Source organism: Narcine bancroftii, chromosome 6 (genome assembly GCF_036971445.1).
Source record: "Narcine bancroftii isolate sNarBan1 chromosome 6, sNarBan1.hap1, whole genome shotgun sequence".
NCBI classification, from domain to species: Eukaryota; Metazoa; Chordata; class Chondrichthyes; order Torpediniformes; family Narcinidae; genus Narcine; species Narcine bancroftii.
In genome coordinates this window covers 22,835,537-22,852,238 of record NC_091474.1, presented here as the reverse complement: position 1 = coordinate 22,852,238, position 16,702 = coordinate 22,835,537, and the positions used below count along the sequence as shown (strand labels likewise).

The 16,702-nt window shown below is 41.3% G+C and overlaps 1 protein-coding gene across 9 annotated transcripts in view; it reads right to left on the bottom strand.

The window, feature by feature from the left end:
• The window catches only part of LOC138735810 (protein NDRG3-like), a 124,422-nt gene that overhangs the window by 49,673 nt on the left and 58,047 nt on the right, over positions 1–16,702 (bottom strand). Inside the window, exon 1 of one of the 9 annotated variants that reach the window (XM_069884272.1) lies at positions 13,373–13,396. The exons of the other annotated variants lie outside the window; for them this stretch is intronic. The gene's annotated coding sequence lies outside the window, so the exon portion shown is untranslated. Of the gene's footprint in view, positions 1–13,372; positions 13,397–16,702 lie in introns of those variants that run through there. 9 annotated transcript variants of the gene reach the window in all.

The following is a 16,702-nucleotide window of genomic DNA, read 5'->3' as shown; positions in this document are numbered from 1 at the left end:
ATAGGTACCTTAATTGTGCGGCTCTATAATAATTTTTGAAGTTTGGCAATTGTAAGCCTCCTTGTTTATACCATTCTGTTAATTTATCTAGTGCTATCCTCGGTTTCCCCCCTCTCCATAAAAATCTCCTTATTATTTTCTTTAACTCTTTGAAGAATTTTTCTGTCAGTTGTATTGGCAATGCCTGAAATAAGTATAGTATCCTTGGAAAAATGTTCATTTTAATACAGTTTATCCTTCCTATCAGTGTTAGTGGTAGCTCTTTCCAATGCTCTAAATCGTCCTGTAATTTTTTCATTAGTGGATTGTAATTGAGTTTATATAATTGGCCTAGATTTTTGTTTATTTGCACACCTAGGTATCTTATTGCCTGCGTTTGCCATCTGAATGGGGATTCCTCCTTAAATTTTGAGAAATCCGCGTTATTCATAGGCATTGCTTCACTTTTATTTACGTTTATCTTGTATCCCGACACTTCTCCATATTCCTTCAATTTCTTATATAGTTCTTTTATTGATAGTTCTGGTTCTGTTAAGTACACTATCACATCATCCGCAAACAGACTGATTTTATATTCCCTGTCTTTTATTTTTATTCCTTTTATATTATTATCTCTTCTTATCGATTCTGCTAGTGGTTCTATAGCTAGCGCAAACAATAATGGTGATAGTGGGCATCCCTGCCGCGTTGACCTGCTTAAGTTAAATTGCTTTGATACATGTCCATTTACTGTCACTTTCGCTAACGGTCCCTTATATAATGCTTTAATCCAATTAATATACTTCTCCGGTAAACTGAATTTTTGCAATACTTTGAACAAGTAATTCCATTCTACTCTGTCGAAGGCCTTCTCTGCGTCTAAAGCAACTGCTACTGCGGGTGCTTTATTTCCTTCTACTGCATGAATTAAGTTAATAAATTTACAAATATTGTCTGTTGTGCGTCTTTTTTTGATAAATCCAGTTTGGTCTAAATTTACCATTTTCGGTACCTGTTCTGCTAATCTGTTCGCTAATAGTTTAGCTATTATCTTATAATCTGTGTTTAGCAGAGATATTGGTCTATATGACGCTGGTGAGAGTGGATCTTTCCCTTGTTTTAGTATCACTGTAATTATTGCTGTTTTACATGAATCTGGTAAGTTTTGTGTCTCATCAATCTGGTTGATTACATCCAGGAGGGGCGGTATTATTAGGTCTTTAAATGTTTTGTAGAATTCTATTGGGAGTCCATCCTCTCCTGGTGTCTTATTATTTGGTAAATTTTTTATTATCTCTTGTATTTCTACTGTTCCAAATGGTTCTGTTAATTTATTTTGTTCCTCTATTTGTAGTTTTGGTAGTTCAATTTTAGTCAAAAATTCATCTATTTTCCCTTCTTTCCCTTCGTTTTCGGTTCGGTATAATTGTTCATAGAATTCTCTGAAGTTTTCCTTAATTTCTTTTGGATTATATGTAATTTGTTTGTCTTTTTTCCTTGTTGCCAATACCATTTTCTTAGTTTGCTCTGTCTTAAGCTGCCATGCTAAGATTTTGTGTGTTTTTTCACCTAGTTCATAATATTTCTGTTTTGTCTTCATTATATTCTTCTCCACCTTATATGTTTGTAATGTTTCATATTTTATTTTTTTATCCGCCAATTCTCTTCTTTTGGTTGTATCTTCCTTTATTGCTAATTTTTTTTCTATGTTTATTATTTCCCTTTCCCACTGCTCTGTTTCCTGGTTATAGTCCTTCTTCATCTTGGTTGCATAACTTATTATTTGCCCTCTAATGAATGCTTTCATTGCGTCCCATAGTATAAACTTATCTTCCACTGATTCCGTATTTACTTCAAAGTACATTTTTAATTGTTTTTCAATAAATTCTCTAAAATCCTGTCTTTTAAGTAGCATGGGGTTTAATCTCCATCTATACATTCTTGGAGGGATGTCCTCTAGCTCTATTGCCAATAACAGGGGTGAGTGGTCCGATAATAGTCTAGCTTTATATTCCGTTTTCCTAACTCTCCCTTGAATGTGGGCTGATAACAGGAATAGGTCTATCCTTGAGTATGTTTTATGTCTAGTCGAGTAGTATGAGTATTCCTTTTCTTTTGGGTTTTGTTTCCTCCATATGTCCACAAGTTTCATTTCTTGCATTGATTTAATTATAAATTTGGTTACTTTGTTCTTCCTGTTAATTTTTTTCCCCGTTTTATCCATATTTGGTTCCAAATTCAGATTGAAATCCCCTCCTATTAGTATGTTCCCTTGCGTATTAGCTACCTTCAAAAAGATATCTTGCATAAACTTTTGATCTTCTTCGTTAGGTGAATATATATTAAGTAGATTCCAAAGCTCTGAATATATCTGACATTTTATCATAACATATCTCCCTGCTGGATCTATTATTTCCTCTTCTATTTTAAATGGCACATTTTTGCTAATTAATATAGCCACTCCTCTTGCTTTTGAATTATACGATGCTGCTGTTACATGTCCTACCCAATCTCTCTTTAATTTCTTGTGCTCCAATTCAGTTAAGTGTGTTTCTTGGACAAATGCTATATCTATTTTTTCCTTTTTCAGTAAATTTAGTAGTTTCTTCCTTTTAATTTGGTTATGTATTCCATTAATATTTAGAGTCATATAGTTCAGCGTAGCCATTTTATATTTTGTTTATCTTCTCTTTCCGTTTTTCCATCATTACCTTTCCTCCTTTTCCATTTCTGTTTTCTTATTTTCAACTCTTTACCAGACAACATTCCTACAACATCCAACATTTTCCTTATTCTCCTATTTCTATCTTCTTTATCCCCAGTCTCCCCTTCCCCTCCTGAGTTGCCCTTTATCCCTTGTCGGACAACCACATCTCCCCTCTCCATTTGGATTTGCGAATCCACTCGCAAGCGTCAACTGATTTTGCAGTGACCGCTCTTTTCCCCCACCCAGCCCCCCCCAGAAAAGATTTCGCTTTTTATATGTCACAAAGGTCACTCTTTTAATTCCCTCCTTATTCTCTCTATTCCATTGCCTTCTCTTATTAATTCTTGTCTATACTCTCTATGTTTTCCTCTAATTACAGATACTTTCACATATGCCCATTGTCTCTATTCACTCTTATACCTCTTTACCCGCATACATATCAATCGTGGTCATTTTTACCCTCCTTACCCTTCTTCATCCCTCAGTCTATTTTTGTCTTTACCCACATACATATCAATCGTGATAATTTTTGCTCTCATTACCCGTCTTCATCCCTCAGTCTATTTTTGTAATTGTTCTGCAAATTTTCGTGCTTCTTCTGGATCCGAGAATAGTCTGTTTTGTTGTCCTGGAATAAATATTTTCAATACCGCAGGATGCTTCAGTGTAAATTTATATCCTTTCTTCCATAAAATCGCTTTTGCTGTATTGAACTCTTTACTCTTCTTCTTTTTTTTTTTTTTTTTTTTTTAAATTTTTCACACCATAAATCACATTAGCCATGATATACACTATTTCTTTTCACACATATACAGTGACTTTCTCTCCCCCCCCCCCCTTTCCTCCCAAACCACCCCCCCACCCCCCCCTCTCATCCATTTTAGGTATACAATCTAGGTTGCATTAATCCAGTCAGACAATGTTGTCATTCAACAAAATTACACCAGAAATTCTACTGAGTCCATTCTTTTCTTTCCTTCTCCTTCTATCAACTTAGGTAATGTTTGTCCCCGGTAGGTTTTCGCTATTGTATTTAATGTAAGGCTCCTATACTTGTTCGAATATTTCAATATTATTTCTTAACCAATATGTTATTTTTTTTTTCTAATGGAATACATTTATTCATTTAAATTTGGTAGTTTCTTCCTTTTAATTTGGTTATGTATTCCATTAATATTTAAAGACATATAGTTCAGCGTAGCCCTTTTATATTTTGTTTATCTTCTCTTTCCGTTTTTCCATCATTACCTTTCCTCCTTTTCCATTTCTGTTTTCTTATTTTCAACTCTTCATAAGACAACATTCCTACAACATCTAACATTTTCCTTATTCTCCTATTTCTATCTTATTTATCCCCAATCTCCCCTTCACCTCCTGAGTTGTCCTTTATCCCTTGTCGGACAACCACATCTCCCCTCTCCATTTGGATTTGCGAATCCACTCGCAAGCGTCAACTGATTGTGCAGTGACCGCTATTTCCCCCCACCCCGCCTCCCCCAGAAAAGATTTCACTTTTCATATGTCACAAAGGTCCCTCTTTTAATTCCCTCCTTATTCTCTCTATTCCATTACCTTCCCTTATTAATTCTTGTCTATACTATCTATATTTTCCTCTAAGTACAGATACATTCATGTATGCTCATTGTCTCTATTCACTCTTATACCTCTTTACCTGCATACATATCAATCGTGATCATTTTTACTCTCATTACCCGTCTTCTTCCCTCAGTCTATTTTTGTCTTTACCCACATACATATCAGTCGTGATCATTTTAACTCTCATTACCCGTCTTCCTCCCTCAGTCTATTTTTGTAATTGTTCTGCAAATTTTCGTGCTTCTTCTGGATCCGAGAATAGTCTGTTTTGCTGTCCTGGAATAAATATTTTCAATACCGCTGGATGCTTTAGTATAAATTTATACCCTTTCTTCCATAAAATCGCCTTTGCTGTATTGAACTCTTTTCTCTTCTTTAGGAGTTCAAAACTTATATCTGGATAAATGAAGATTTTTTGCCCTTTATACTCCAGTGGTTTGTTGCCCTCTCTTACTTTTTCCATTGTCTTCTCCAGTACCTTTTCTCTTGTAGTATATCTTAGGAATTTTACTACAATAGATCTTGGTTTTTGTTGTGGTTGTGGTTTAGAGGCCAATACTCTATGTGCCCTTTCTATTTCCATTTCATGCTGTAGTTCTGGACATCCTAGGGTCTTAGGGATCCACTCTTTTATAAACTCCCTCATATTCTTGCCTTCTTCATCTTCCTTAAGGCCCACTATCTTTATGTTATTTCTTCTGTTATGGTTTTCCATTGTATCTATTTTTTGAGCTAGTAGTTCTTGTGTCTCTTTAGTTTTTTTATTAGATTTCTCCAATTTCTTTTTTAAGTCTTCTACCTCCATTTCTGCTGCTACTGCCCGCTCTTCCATCTTGTCCATTTTTTTTCCCATTTCTGTTAAGGTCATCTCCATTTTAATTATTTTCTCCTCTGTGTTGTTTATTCTTTTTCTTAAATCCTTAAATTCCTGTGTTTGCCATTCTTTAAATGATTCCATGTATCCTCTAATAAGAGCAAGTATATCCTTTACCTTGCCTCTCTTTTCTTCTTCTATTTCACCATACTCTTCCTCTTCTTCTTCCTCTGAGTTGACCATCTGTTGTTTCTTTGTTGCCCTTTCCTCCTCTTCTATCTTGTTTCTATTGTCTTCTGTGGTCTCTTCTTGCTGCAGGTGTTCTGCAGCTGTCGTTGCCGGCTGTGGAGATCGATTCCCCAGCTGGTCCCCCCTCCCGTCGGTGTGTTTTTTTTCATTCGCATCGCGCATGCGCGAAACTTCGCGCATGCGCGTTTGCGCACTTTTGTTCGGCTCTGCGAGCCATTTTTGTAGTCCATTATTTACCGACCTGAGGGAGCGGGTTTCTCTCTCCGCAGCGGGCCTCTTCGGACAGGTAAGGCCTTCACCTTTTTCCTCCTTTGTCTTCTCTTCCTCTCTTCTTACCGTTGCTTTCGACTTTTCTTTTTTTGTCGCCATCTTCTTTCCACCTTTATACTCACTTTTCTGTAACTTTTATTTCTGTGCCTTTGTGTTTTCTCTTGTTTTTCCCGACTTTTCTGGAGAGGGCTGGAGTTCACCGTCCGGCCACTACTCCATCGCGTGACTCCTCTCTACTCTTTACTCTTCTTTAGGAGTTCAAAGCTTATATCTGGATAAATGAAGATTTTTTGCCCTTTATACTCCAGTGGTTTGTTGCCCTCTCTTACTTTTTCCATTGTCTTCTCCAGTACCTTTTCTCTTGTAGTATATCTTAGGAATTTTACTACAATAGATCTTGGTTTTTGTTGTGGTTGTGGTTTAGGGGCCAATGCTCTATGTGCCCTTTCTATTTCCATTTCTTGCTGTAGTTCTGGACATCCTAGGGCCTTAGGGATCCATTCTTTTATAAACTCCCTCATATTCTTGCCTTCTTCATCTTCCTTAAGGCCCACTATCTTTATGTTATTTCTTCTGTTATAATTTTCCATTATATCTATTTTTTGGGCTAGTAATTCTTGTGTCTCTTTAGTTTTTTTATTAGATTCCTCCAATTTCTTTTTTAAGTCTTCTACCTCCATTTCTGCTGCTACTGCCCGCTCTTCCATCTTGTCCATTTTTTTCCCCATTTCTGTTAAGGTCATATACATTTTATTTATTTTCTCTTCTGTGTTGTTTATTCTTCTTCTTAAATCATTGAATTCCTGTGTTTGCCATTCTTTAAATGACTCCATGTATCCTCTAACAAGAGCAAGTATATCCTTTACCTTGCCTTTCCCTTTATCTATTTCACTGTATTCTTCCTCTTCTTCTTCCTCTGGGTTGGCCATCTGTTGTTTCTTTGCTGCCCTTTCCTCCTCTTCTTTCTTGTTTCCATTGTCTTCTGTGGTCTCTTCTTGCTGCAGGTGTTCTGCAGCTGTCGTTGCCGGCTGTGGAGATCGACTCCCCAGCTGGTCCCCCCTCCCGTCGGTGTGTTTTTTTGCATGCGCATCGCGCATGCGCGAGGAGTCGCGCATGCGCGGTTGCGCACTTTTACTCGGCTCTGTGAGCCATTGTTGTAGTTCTTTTTCTACCGACCTGAGGTAGTGGGGCCCTCTCTCCACAGCGGGCCTCTTCGGACAGGTAAGGCCTTCACCTTTTTCCTCCGTTGTCTTCTCTTCCTCTCTTCTTTCCGTTGATTTTGATTTTTCTCCTTTTGTCTCCATCTTCTTTCCACCTTTATACTCACTTTTCTTTAACTTGTATTTCTGTGCCTTTGTGTTTTCTCTTGTTTTTCCCGACTTTTCTGGAGAGGGCTGGAGTTCACCGTCCGGCCACTACTCCATCACGTGACTCCCCTCTTGTCTTTAAATATTAATGGAATACATAACCAAATTAAAAAGGAAGAAACTACTAAATTTAAATGAATAAATGTATTCCATTAGAAAAAATAACATATAGGTTAAGAAATAATATTGAAATATTCGAACAAGTATAGGAGCCTTACATTAAATACAATAGCGAAAACCTACCGGGGACAAACATTACCTAAGTTGATGGAAGGAGAAGGAAAGAAAAGAATGGTCTCAGTAGAATTTCTGGTGTAATTTTGTTGAATGACAACATTGTCTGACTGGCTTAATGCAACCTAGATTGTATACCTAAAATGGATGAGAGGGGGGGGGGTGGGGGGTGGTTTGGGAGGAAAGGGGGGGGGGGGGAGAAAAAGTCACTGTATATGTGTGAAAAAGAAATAGTGTATATCATGGCTAATGTGATTTATGGTGTGAAAAATAAAAAATAAAAAAAAAAATAAAAAAAATCTGGGGGTTAGAGTCTCCTGGAAATCTGGGGGTTAGAGTCCCCTGGAAAAACGGGGATTAGAGTCCCCTGGAAAAATGGGGGTTAGAGTCCCCTGGAAAATTTGGGTTTAGAGGCCCCCTAGAGGAATAGGGGTTAGAGTCCCCTAATAGAGACATAGTTTAAAAGTTAAAGGTCTTGGCCATTTAGTTAACATATCGTATAAGAGTTATTTGTTTTAGTATTGTACAAGAGTTATTTGGTTGAGTATTGTGTTAAGTTTTTCTTTTGTGGTTACGAGAAAGCGTGAAGGTTCACAGTAGGTTGAAGGGCGGCAAAATTCTACCAGGTGAGAGACTCATTGAATTACGAGGTCTGAAGGAAAAAAGATAGGAACGAAAGATGGAAGGAGAATTAGGGGAATGTCAGAAGTATGGGGGATGTGAATGGATTCCTCCATCTGTAAACCAGCAGTGGGAAAAAACAAGGAGTCAATTACTGGGAGGACTACCGAAGGGAGAGGAAGTAAAGGCTATGAAACGGTACAATCAGATATGGAAAGAGCTGCAGAGTGAGGGGAAGGTGCCGCTAGGATTAGAAAAAAATCAGGCTTGTATGGTATCGAGAAGCCGAAAGGGAGGTGACAAAGGAGGTACAGGAACATGAGAAAAAGGGACAAGGGTCTATCTTGAATAAAAGAAAATTTAAACAACAGAAGGAAGCGAAGGAACAGAGGAGGGAAAATTTACATAATATGACATTGGCTTGCATGGCTGTGGAAACAAACCTTCAGCATTCTACTAAAAAGGCATCCCCTATCCAAAAGGAGGAAAAGGGGAAGGAGGTGACAGGGAAGGTTAAGCCATCAGCCCCGCTCTATCCAAAGTTACCAGAGACGTGGCCATCACCTTATCCAATTCCCCAGATGCCAGTGATGCAGATAAATGAGGGATTAGTGAATGTCACTGAACTAACAGGACAAGAACTTCAGGAGGTGAAGGAGAGACTTAAAGTAGTTGTGCAGGAAAGTGTGGAGACAATAAAGGAATTGACGAAGGGAATACAGAATGATGTATGTAAAGTAAGGGAAACTAGTATGCGAATGGAAAAGACAAATGAGAGAGAGCAAGAACAGACACTTGAGAATGCCTTCTCAGTAGGAATGTCAGAGGATCACTCCACCCCCACTCCTCACAACTGAGAACAGGGAGAAGAGGAGGCAATGAGGGGAGGTGACCCAGTGAGTGTACAATGGCAGCGGGAGAGAGTTCGGGACAAGGAAAGTGAGATAGCGAGTGTAAGTGTAGAGAGCAAGGATGAGGAACAGCCGGTCACTATTAGGGGAAGAATGATCACACACAAAAGACAGGGTCAGGGAAGCGCTCGCTCCCCTTCGGGATATGAGTTGCGAGGCCGGGAGGAATTACGTCTCCCAGAAAGGTTTAGACAGATGCCGCTAATTTATAAGGGACCACAAGTTGGGGAAATGTATCAACCCTTCTCGTTCACCGATATGAATTGTGTTTTGGATAAAATGCCACCTCCTACTGAGCGTGGATGGGAAAGTTCTGCCAACATACGATGGGACATAAGATAGCAATGGGAGACTGGAGAGCATTATTAGGCAAACAGCTTGGGTTGTGGGAAATACAACAGGTAGAAATGGTCGCAGGAACCACTGGGTGCCCTGATGCCGAACCATTTGCAAAACATGCTACGGCACTAGGAGGTGCAATGCGGGAGAAGTTTCCTGTTCGCCCCGGTGTCATGCAGTCCCTGACATTTTCCATTCAGGAGGATGAGAAGATCTCGACTTTTTTAAGTCAGTGTAAAGAGAGTTGGATGGATAAAGCCGGAGTACACCCAGCCACAGGACCCTTGCAAACTACACTATTTAGGTCTGCCGTAACGAACAGGTTGCTAGCTGTAGTCAGGGAGGTATTAGAGAATAACCCTGATATTCCTGGTTGCTCGACTGAGCAATGGGAAAAACATTTGACCCATCACGTGAAGCGTTATAGGGGTAAGCAAGAGGAGGACAAACAAATTACGGAGTCTGCACAAGTGCAACTCCTTAAGCTCCAATTGGAAGAGGCTAGGAAAAAGGCCAATGAGGCAAAAAAGAATCCCTCAAAGGGTGCGAACCAGATGATTCAGCAGCCACCGCAGCCACCACAAGGGAATAATACGTATTGGCACCCGGCCCCAAATTGGGCACCGGGTCCCACCTATGGGGGCAGGACTGGAGGTACGATGGGGGAATTCCGAGTAAGAGGGAGAGGTCAGGGTGTTCCACGAATGCAGCCAGCTGTATGTTTTGGATGTGGTCAGCCAGGACACTGGAAGAGAGATTGCCCCCTAGCATGGGGTCCTCAGGGCACTGGGGGAAGGGGATATGGACCACCACAATATGAGCCTTGGGTTCAGCCCCAAAGATCGTCAGTGCCACCCCCGGTACATCAGGCACCCCATGCGGCTCTCGCTCCGACGAGACAATTCCCATTGCTGACGGAGGAGGAGCAATGTTACCAGCAGTGACGGGGCCCGAGCACCCAAAAGCAGGTTAGGTTGGCAGACCCCTTCCTGCAGATTTAAAGTGATGGACATGGAAGTATCCTTTTTAGTGGACGTGGGTGCCAGATTTTCAACACTTACCGGCGCTGAGTTTCAATCTAAAAAAATCATCCTCTAGCGTCCAGTTGATAGGGTTCTCAGGTACACCAACTAGTCACTTCTGTGGCAGGACAGACTTTCACACATCAATATATTCTGTTGGCAATATGCCCTACTAATCTGTTGGGCAGAGATCTGCTGGTCAGGTGTGGAGCATCGATCCTTTGCGGACCTAGCGGAATAGAGGTCACCTTTCCAAATGGATATTCAGTGAACTGTTCATTAACTACGCTTTGTTCCAGTTCTCAGATGTTGTTGTCAGCCGCTGGAGGATCCGCGTCTGAGGGACTAAGGGCTGACATTTACTGGGGACTGCTGGAACCGGAGAACCCAGAGAAGGGAGGGCTGCTAAAGCTTTATAATCAATGGAAGCCGTGGATCCAAACGTTACACCCATATACCCCTCCCTCAGATCCCCTCCATGTTACCCTCTTTTACGATAGAGATGGGGATGAAATTTATCAGCATGCCTTTTATGAAGAGGTAGAGGGCATGCAATGGGAGATTAATTCGGACTACATAATGTTAGGAAAGGAGGGAGTAGCCGTTACGGTTGCACTGACATCTGAGCAGCTGGAGTGGTATGTGATGGCCGGTGAGGCCATTCCTCATATCACTCTTGCAATTGGCACTAATCACCAGGGAAAAGATTTGGGACCAATGTGTCAGAACTTGATGTCCTTGAAGGACTGGTCCGATACTCAAATACCGACAGTGCAGTTTTCTTCATCTGGTCAGGCGTACAGAATTTTGTATCCTTCAAATGATTGGGTCCTCCTTGAGCATAGGCAGATTGAATGCTTTCATGGTAGATAAAAGATGGATCATCCCGACTCTGCTCCTATGTTAGATTCTCTTCCTGAGGACCTTTGGTCAGTGGGACAAGCAGACGTGGGTTTTTGCCAGCAGGTTGATCCCATAACCTTTGAACTTTCAGATTATACTCCCATTTGGCAGACACAGTATCCCCATAAACCCGAGGCTGAGGTGGGTCTGGCAGATACCATTGATGGCCTAATGTATTCAGGGGTATTGGAGCATTCGTGTTCGAGTTGGAATACACCCATCTTACCTGTTCCAAAACAGGACACGGGCAAATATCAGATGGCCCATGACTTAAGGCGTATCAATGGTATTGTACGAAACCCACAGTTCCAGTGCCAAACGCATATACCGCCATGACTGCTTTAACTCCGGACCACAAGTGGTTCTCTTGTATAGATTTAGCAAATGCTTTCTTTTGTTTGCCGCTGGCAGAACAGTTTAGAGATGTGTTTTCCTTTACATATAGAGGTATAAAGTTACGTTATACTCGACTCCCGCAGGGCTTTATCTTATCTCCAGGGATTTTCAATCAGGTTTTGAAAGAACAGCTGGGGGGGGCTAGTACTACCAGGTGGGGTAGTTCTGATCCTGTACGTAGATGACATCTTATTGGCAGCACCTGAGCCTGTCTCCTGTTTGGAGGCCACAAGGCTCCTGCTAATGCAGCTGTTCAAGGCAGGTTTTAAAGTCTCTCATTTAAAGTTGCAATGTTGCAGACAAGTGGTCTCCTTTTTAGGAAGAATGGTCTCAGCAAAAGGTACAGGGATATCCCCTGTGCATCAAACAGCGATACTACATCATCCAAAACCAAAGACAGTTAAGGAAATGCTTTTATTTTTGGGCTTGACAGGTTATAGTAGGCAATTTATCCCATCATGTGGTGAGTTGACACATCCACTGTGAACTTTGGTGAATGAGCAGGGGATGAGGAATCTGGGGGCTACACTTGATTGGACTCCACAGGCTGAGATGAGTTTTATTCTACTTAAGCAAACTCTTTCAATCGCTATAGATTTGGCAATTCCAAATTATAGAGACCCTTTCTTTTTGGATGTTTCTGAAAAAGCACACACAATTAATGGTGTCCTTTTTCAGAAAAAAGCAGGTGGAAGATGTGTGCTCATGTATGTGAGTATCACACTGGATCCGACTGAAGACAGACACCCACCATGTACGAGACATGTAGCAGGGATAGCAAAGATTTTACAAAAGGTGGCACACATAGTGATGGGACATGCCCTGACGGTATTAACAACACACAGTATTGTAGCATTTGTGAGCTCGACAGCGTTTACAATGACGCCACTGAGGCAGACGAGACTGGAAAAGATTTTTAATGCTCCAAGTATTACGTTTACCCATGAAGGCATTAACATGGCAGACAATATGGGAGAGGGAGAACCACACTGTTGTGAAAAGAGGGTTCTAAGGGATATTAAAATAAGACCTGATTTACAGGCTACACCCTTGAGAGAACCAGATGAAACCTTATTTACAGATGGTTGTTGTTACAGACACCCCACGGACGGATTAAAAGCCGCCTATGTGGTAGTACGGAAAACTACAGAAGGATTTGAAGAAATTATTACAGGGACAGTGAGAGGAAAGGAGTCAGCACAACTGGCCGAACTACAGGGAATGATAGCAGCATTAGAATGGGCAGAAGGAAAGGAGGTAAATATATATACAGATTCAGCATATGTGGTAGGAACATTACAGGTTGAGTTTAGTCAATGGATTAGAAGTGGGTTTTTAACAGCAGCAAGGACCCCAATTAAACACGAGAAGGATGTTAGGAAATTGGCTGAGGCCCTCCTGAAACCGAGGGCACTAGCAGTTATTGAATGTAAGGGCCATGATAAAACAGATACGATGGTAGCTCGGGGAAATCAGGAAGCGGACACGGCCGCAAAAAGGGCAGCAGGGTACGGCCCTCAGTTTATTATGATGCGGGTAGATAGAATGTCACATGACTTATTGCCACCTTGTGAGGTAGGAGTAATAATTCAGGAACAAGCGAAGGCATCACCCCAGGAAATTATGGTATGGAAAGAAAGGGGAGCAAACGAAGATCAAGGACTGGAGATCAATGGACGGTAGGCCAGTATTACCATCTGGACTCATGAAACCCCTCCTGGAGGAGGCGCATGGGTTAACCCACTGTGGGAAGAAACAGTTAATGGTATTTGATACATTGGTGGCAACCCTTCCTGCCGGCGATGGTGGAGAATCATATCAGAGAGTGTAAGGTATGTATAACATATAATGTCAAGGTGACTGTGAAACCTCACGAAGGACAGTTCCCGTTGCCTAAGTTACCAGGGTAGGAAATTGTAATTGATTACACAGACATGATAGAGAGGGCAAGGGGATATCGATACCTCTTAGTAGCAGTAGATGTGTACACAGGTTGGCCGGAGGCAATCCCTGCCAAAAGAGAAGATGCAAAGACGGTAATTAAGTTCCTAATCAACCAGTATATTCCTATACACAGATTTCCTAGGAAGATCAGGTCGGACAATGGGAGTCATTTTAAGAGTAAAGATTTACAGGAGGTAGAAGCGATGTTGGGGTTAAAACATGCCTTTGGAACGGTGCATCATCCACAATCCCAAGGAAAAGTGGAGAGAATGAACCAAACAATAAAAGGTAAGATCAGGAAAGTGCAGGCACGGACCAAATTAAATTGGGTGGATGCGCTGCCCCTGGCTTTGATGTCAATAAGGAGTTCGGTAAGTTATGTGACAGGATTTACTCCGAATGAACTGCAAACGGGGCACCAGTTTCCGGGACCTAGAGCCGGGATTCATACCTCAAAGGAAGAGGTTAGTCCAATGAGATGTAAGGTTTATTATGATAAACTAACGGCTCTGGTATCAGCTTTTTCACAACAGGTTACAAATACCGAACGGAAAGGTGAAACCCCGATACCATCCGTTGCGGAGTGGGTTCTGCTAAAGGTGATCAAGAGAAAGTGGTCGGAGCCCAGGTGGACAGGACCCTACAGAGTGGTGGAAAGAACGTCCCACGCGGTTCGACTACTGGGAAAAGGAGAGACGTGGTATCATTGGAGTCAGTGAACAGCAACGGACCCACCGACACGGACACTGGAACAGATTCAAACGGAGATGACTGGGACTCTGTGAAGGAACCACGGACTAAGAGTTTTTTAACGGGTCCCTTTAAAGAGACTATTGGATTACGGTGACTGTATATCAGTATTTGAAGTGATACATCTATATTGAAGTCAACAGAATTTAGGGGGCTGTGATGAACACCATGTGGGGACTATGGGCAATGTTGTTCCTAGCCCTTGAAGGGTCTGGAGAAGGAAACAACTGTACAAAGTGTTTGCGGTCAGCCTGGGGGGCCCATAACGAACCAGAACAGTACTTTGCGGATTGGACTGACTTTCCTGAACACTGTGTTGGGGCCCCCACTGGACTGAAGTGTGTTCATAATGGCCAAGTTTATGAGTTTAAGTTTAATAAGGGGTCGTGGATGCCGGTTTTTGCCAAAACTCCTGAGGTCCCGGTCCCATAAGTTAACGGGTGGTTTGGTTGGTCTCATTTTCATGAGACCAAAAGGGGGACTGTTGGAACCAAGGGGTTAAGTAATCATAGAAAATATGCCTATGTACTATTCATTATGTATTCATTAATCCAGTACTATGTAACAATTTACTATTTACTTCAAGTATACTGTTTGAGAGAAATAGGAATGCAATTAAGTAACAGCCACAGTATGTAGCAAAGTTGGCTGAGTATAGTAAGTGCAGAATTTGCTGTCTACAAAGAAATAATTAGAAATATATGGGGTATGAATTGATTTCTGATCAAGACAACAGGATGTTCTGGCCTTGAGGATTTAGATGGGAGGTCTACACCCTAGATAACTGCAGAGCAGGAAATTGCTTGAGATAAATCTTACGCAAGGAATCTAGCAAAGAAAGCCAACTTTTGTTCAGTGTAATAATGTTGATCTATATAAACAGAAGAGACTGGACAGTAGGAGTCAGTCTTGGGGAATAGCTCACTGAGCAGGTGACCTATGAACTAACGACTCTGTTATGCTTTATTCTTGTGTTGTGTAATAAACTGATTGTTGAACCGAATACCTTCTCCTATCACTTCATTCAATGAGCACGCTGGACTCAGACGACACAAAGACTAAATTGAGGGTAGGGTAAAGCCAGAGTCCGACAGCCACTAAAGGATAAAGAGACAACATGTGCCTGGAAGTGGAGGAGGTTGGGGAGGTCCTGAATTAATACTTTGCTTCAGTATTCATAAGAGAAACGGACCTTGATCAGGGTGAGGTTGAAATAGAACAGGCCTGTGAGCTGGACAATGTGGAGATTAAGGAAGAGGAAGTGTTGGATCTTCTTAAAAACATCAAGATTGACAAGTCGGACGTGACATACCCCAGGCTGCTCTGGGGCAGTAGGCAAGATCTTTGAAACCTCTTTGGCCTCAGGGGAAATGCCGGAGGATTGAAGAATGGCAAATGTAGTCCCCTGGTTTACAAAAGGTAACAGGGAGAATCCTAGGAATTATAGACCGGTGAATCTTACATCAGTGGTGTGTAAACTAACGGAGAGGATTCTTAAGGAGAGGATCGTTGAGCATTTGGAGAAGTACAGACTAATGTTACGGGCCCAGAGGACCCCAAATCCCAGCAACAATAGAAATTCACCAAGACAAATGGTTACTTAAACAAAAGTAGTTTTTCATTTTCTTTAAACATGAAAACAGGATCAAACTTTAACTTATTACTATTAACTTACTTAACCTAACTTAACCCCTTTCTAATTCTAGGCAAACATGTATGTAATGTGTGTACAAGTTCAGAAAAGTTATTTGATTCACAGTCAAATCTCATTTCTCACTCCTCCAAGTTTACCAGTATCATGCAATTCTTATACTGTGCACAGAATTTAACATTTATGAATCTTCACCAAGCTTTGGTGCTTGAAAGGCAAATGGTTACCGCTCAGGAAGGTTCTTCTTGGTTTTCAGAGAGATTTGTTGCTCATTGGACACACAAACTGATTCTTTCTGATCAGCCACTTCAGTGTCTTGCCGAAGAAACTTGCCCCTTCAGGGTTTTCCAGATGATAACCTCCTTCTTTCAGGTCACCACAGAGTTCCTTTTCTGTTTCCCATATCTCAGACGAAACATGCCAGCCATTTCCTCTTGCATGGGCCACAAGGGCTTTGACCAGGCTGAACAAAGAACTCACAACCCATCTTCAAAATGGGGTTTCAAACAAGCTTCCAATAGCCACTGCAGAAAACTTGCACACACTCTCTCTCTCTCTCTCTCTCTGCTTGCAAAACCACATGATCTTCCTAAAAACAATAAACTGCCTTCAGACAGATGGCGGCACTGGACCCAATCTTCTGAATCTGTTCATCTGTTGCTTTCCAAAACAATAATCCATTACTCCACAGGATGTCTAATTAACACCTACTTGTGAAGTCCTTCAGCAAAGCAGTTTCCATTACTGGGAGCCTGGACTGTCTGGCTTGAGCAGAGCTTTGGCATTTTAAATGAGATCTGTGTTGTGAAGTGTTTAAGTTTATTTGTGACCTAAACTAAACCACCCCCCCCAAAAAAAATTATCTCCTTTAAAACATATCTATATACAATATAAAATATAATATAATCACCACAGGCTTTATGAAGGGAAGGTCGTGCCTCACGAGTCT